This window comes from Odocoileus virginianus, chromosome 9, assembly GCF_023699985.2.
Source record: "Odocoileus virginianus isolate 20LAN1187 ecotype Illinois chromosome 9, Ovbor_1.2, whole genome shotgun sequence".
Classification (NCBI taxonomy): domain Eukaryota; kingdom Metazoa; phylum Chordata; class Mammalia; order Artiodactyla; family Cervidae; genus Odocoileus; species Odocoileus virginianus.
The window spans coordinates 38,361,020-38,366,261 of NC_069682.1; positions in this window are offsets into that span (position 1 = coordinate 38,361,020).

Sequence of the window (5,242 nt, forward strand, 5' to 3'; positions counted from 1 at the left end):
AATTTGTTTAAATCACTTGTCTTCAAGTCTTTGTGTGCACTGTATTATTAAGCAGATATTTTTCTTTTTTTAAGAAAGAAAATTATTTGACTGTGTCAGGTCTTCGCTGTGGCATGCAGGCTTAATTGCTCCATGCTGCATGTGGGATCTTAGTTCCCCGATCAGGGATTGAAGCTGCAGCCCCTGAATTGCAATTCAGATTCTTAACTGCGAGGGTGGTCTCTTTAGCAGATGCAACTCTTAGGGCTTGAACAGAGAGGGGAACAAAGCAGAGGGTATTTAAACTATGACTGTAACTCACCAAAGAGATTTCAGAAGAGTTTGGTAGAGAACGAACTTATGGTTGCCAGGGGGTAAGGATGGGGGAAGGCATAGTTAGGGAGTTTGGGATGGACATGTACACGCTGCTATATTTAAAATGGATAATCACCAAGGACCTACTGTATAGCACAAGGAACCCTGTGCAATGTAATGTGGCAGCCTGGATGGGAGAGGAGTTTGGGGGAGAATGGTTACATGTATATGTATGGCTGAGTCTCTTTGCTGCTCGCCTGAAAATATCACAACATTGTTTGTTAATTGGCTATACCCTAACACAAAATAAAAAGAGTTTTAAAAAAGAAGTGGGGGTAGCATAACTGGGGATTTCAGGGAGAACCAGAGAAAGCAGCATGAAGATACAGGGGATTGCAGGAGGCTGTGACCTAGTAAAGATGCTTGCCTGCCTTGAGTGTACCTTGCCTTGCCCCGACATAGGAAACATGCCTCAGTGAAGATGGATTTGGAATAACCTATAAGCAAAATGACTGCGTAGTTTATGAAAAAATATGGAAAAACTGAAAAACAAAATAAATAGCATGCATCTGTTGACTGTTTGCTGTAGCTCACGTGACCTCCTCAGCGTGGGTACTATGGCCTCACACATTTAGTTAGGTAAACACGAGATACACGGGGGCCAAAGACATCTCCGGAAGAAGACCTCTGGCATCAAGACCCAAAGATCACATCATTCCTAACTTGAGCACCAAAGGCTCTGATTTCATTTCTAAGCTTTCCTTGTTGTCTGTAAATTGGTTCATTGGGTATTTCACAGACATTTAATCTCAATAGGCTGGTTTACATCCCCAGTGCATTTCCAGGCAAGGCTGCTCAATGCACACTCTGCCTCCCTCATGCACAGGACCTTAAGTTGGTCCCAGGAGCAGGGCCGGAGAGAGATACTGGGATTCCCAGGATTCATGGAGGTGGGGAGGTCATGAAGAAGTGATGCTGCCTCAGGAGGGGAAGGAGTGGTTTCAAGGCAGGTCTAAGCCAAAGAGTAAAGCAGCTGAAAGGGATGGAGAACACTGAGGTTATGATCTCTTTGAGGAGGTGACAGATAAGCAGGGACCAGATGATGTGACTATCTGGGAAGAGAGCATTCCAGACCAAAGAGGCAGCATGTGCAAAGGTCCTGAGGTGAGCACCTGCTTGGTGTGTCTGAAGACCAGTAAGGAGACCAGTGGGGCTGGGAGAGAAGGAAGCAGAGAAGAGCACAGGGGGACTGGACAGAACAGTGTCCAGGGCGCAGAGACAGCAGCGCAAGCTGGGTCTTGGTGGGGAAGGAGCCCCACCCCAGTCACTGAAGGGCACGCGTTGTCTGAGTGGCCCTTGACTTCTCCAAGTGCCAGTGCTGTTGTCTATAAAATAAAAGAATTCTGTGATTCCAACATGATGGCCCTGCCTTTCATGCCTCATTTCCTCACCTGTCAGGTGAGGACAGGCTGCTTTTAATCCTGAAGAACAATTTGTGGGCCCTGCACATTGCCCTGGAAGATCCACAATACTGTCATAGAGGGAGGGGGATGGTTTTTAAGAGGATAGGATCTCTGAGGAAGCAAGCTCAGGGGCTCGGCATCACAGGGACTGTGCTGGAGCCACAAGGCCGTCACAAGAAGCCATCCTTCCTGCCTTTACATCTGAACATAGATGGAGGTCCTATTGATTTTAAGGTTCTGGTGTAGCAGAGAGCATTTTGGGTTGCCATGTACAGAATGCACAATTTAACAAAGAGTATAGAAGAAATGCATTATTGATCTTTCAATAGTGTACGAGGAATTCCTCCCTGCTGGAAGAAAGAGTTATTGAAACCCCTTCAAGTTTGCACTAGGGTAGAACTGAAGAGGAAGGAAAGATAAAACAGGCCACAAAGTTCCCACCTTTTAATATCAGATTGCAACTGAGGGTCAAGAGTGGGACAATGAAGTGCTTTTGTAACATGATCACTTTTATTGAGATATAATTCACATACTATTAAGTTTATCTTTTAAAATTCAGATTTTTGAATAAAATTTATTTTCATGTGTTTTATTCTTTAGGGTCTTATAAAAGAAACTATTTTCTTAATTTCATTTTCAGATCATTCATTGATGTATGTGGAAATACAATTGATTATTGTACATTGATCTTATATTCTATAACCTTGCTAACTTATTTATTTGCTCTAGTCAAATTTTTGTATATTTCTTTGGAAGTTTTGTATACAAGATCATGTCCTCTTCAAATAGCTAGTTTTATTTCTTCTTTTTCAAATTGATTATCTTTCACTTTCTCTTTCTCTTGCCATATTTCCCTGGTCAAAACTTCTAGTACATTATTAAATAGAAGTGGTGAGATCAGTTATCCTTGTCTTGTTCTTGATCTTAGGGAGAAAAAAAAAAGCTTTCTTTTTTTCATATTAAATATGAAACAGTTTTTTTTTTTTGTGAAGTGGAAATGTTAGTCACTCAGTCATGACCCCATGGACCCACACTCAGTTTTCAACTCTATGGACTGCCAGTCTCCTCTGTCTATGGGATTCTCCAACAAGAATACTGGAGTGGGTTGCCATTCCTTTTCCAGGGGATCTTCCTGACCCAAGAATTGAAATTTCCTGCATTGCAAGCAGATTCTTTACCATCTGGGCCCCCAGGAAAGGCCTGGTTTTTTGTAGCTTTTTGTAGATGCCTTTTATCATGTAGAGAAAGTACCATTCAATTCCTAGTTTATTAAGGCTTTTTAAGATTTATTTTAATCTGAAAGGTTGTTCAGGCTTTTTTAAAAAGGCTTTTCCTGTACCGGGTGAGATGGTTATGTAGTTTTTATCCTTTATTCAATTACTAAAGTGTATTACATTGATTGATATTTTTCTGTTGAACCATCTTTGCATTCTCATTTGATCAAGATTTGATCATTTGATCAAATCTCATTTGATCAAGATCCATGATTCTTTTTATATTTTGCTAAATTTTGTTTACTACTATTTTGTTGAAGCTTTTTTTTCATTCAGTCATTAGGTAAATTTACTTGTAGTTTTCTTTTCTTGTGATATTTTTCTAAGGCTTTGCAATCTGGGTAATGATGACCCCAAGAATAAGGTGGGCATTATTCTCTCCTCTTAGAAGAGTTTTTGAAGAATTGATGTTAACTTTTCTTTATTCATTTGTTAGAATTCACCAGCAAAGAAATCTTGTTCTGGGTTTTTCCTCATAGGTAGTTATTATTATTATTATTATTATTATTACTATTTCAATCTGTTTACTTTTTATAGGTCTGTTCAGATTTCCACTTCTCATTTGGGCATTTTTAATAGTTTGTATCTTTTTAAGAATTTCAGGAATTTCACTTAGGTTACCTAAATAATGACTTGCAATTATTCATAGTATTTCCTTATAATCCTTTTTAACTTCAGTGAGGTTGGTAGTAGTGGCCCCTGTTTGATTTCTGACTTTAGTAATTTTTTTTATTGGCCAGTTTAGCCAAAAGCTAGTTTATTTTTTGTTGATCTTCTTAGATAACCAAGTTTTGGCTTAATTTACTTTCTATTCTCTGATTTACTTATTTCTGCTTTAGTATTCCCCTCCTTCTTCTTGCTTTGGGTTTAATTTGCTCTATCTTTTTTGTATTTTTAAGGTGGAAGGTTATTAGCTTGAGATTTTTCTCTAACCCTATCTTCTAAAAATAACTGTTTACTGGCAATCTTTCCCGATTAAAAATGAGATCATTTTATAAGTGAATTGAATATTGCTTTTTTTAATTGAACAATTTACATATTTTCATATTGACATTTTGTGATAGACTTCACTCTCTCCAATAACATTTTATTGTGTGGAATTTACTATAATTTTCTTAAACAGCTTAGGAATCCTCAACTCTTTGGTATCTCCTCAAATGTAGTCATCTGATCTGTCTGTCTCTGCTGGACTGTAGTGAGCAGGCAGGAGAAAGATGTTTTAAGAGAAGAACTAGGAACAAAAGTCACAGCTCGGATAAAGCTGTCTCCATCTTCCCGGTTCCCTGGAGTAAGGGTGGCAGAGAGCAGAGGTGTCTCAGATGTAAGAGTTGAGTCAGGAAGACATGATTCATTTAGCCACGTGCCTGGTTAAATCATGAGACCTTTACTGGCTCTCTGGACCTTTCTTTGGATACTAGAGATTTAGATTCATGTTATGGCAACCGATTCCAGTATCCTTGCCTAGAGAATCCCATGGACGGAGGAGCCTGGTGGGCTACAGTCCACGGAGTCGCCAAGGGTCAGACACGACTGAGCGACTTAAACTTTTCTTCTTCCCAAACCTTTCCCTTTCATAAGAGAGTTTGTGGAAAAGACGGAAATCTGAAGCAGCTCTTCACAGGTTTTCTGCGAAGTTTCTGCAGTTTACCTAGTGAGGTGGTTGAATTGTTGTTCGGTCGCTCAGTCGCTCAGTCGTCCGACTCTTTGCGACCCCATGGATTACAGCACATCAGGCTTCTCTGTCCTTCATCATCTCCCGGAGATCTCCATCTCAAACTCATGTCCATTGAGTCGATGATGCCATCCAACCATCTCGTCCTCTGTCGTCCCCTTCTCTTCCTCCCTTCAGTCTTTCCCAGCATCAGGGTCTTTTCCAATGAGCTGGCTCTTTGCATCAGGTAGCCAAAATATTGGAGCTTCAGCTTCAGCATCAGTCTTTCTGTGGGTGGTTGAGTACAGACCCATTTTTTTCTGTTTTTTTTTTTCTGCTTGCTTTCACTGTATGACCCTGGAGGGCCAGTACATGCTGAAGTTTGGGAAGCAAAAGCCTGGATGTTTTTAGTGGGTCAAAATTGTCACATTTTAGTTGGAACAATGTGCATGTTTCAGAGACACAATCTCCACCTTTTCAGAGACAAAACAATCATTCTTTAAAACAAGGCTTCATGTCGGCACAGGTGATGAAACTGAAGCTGGTACAAGGCCAGGAGC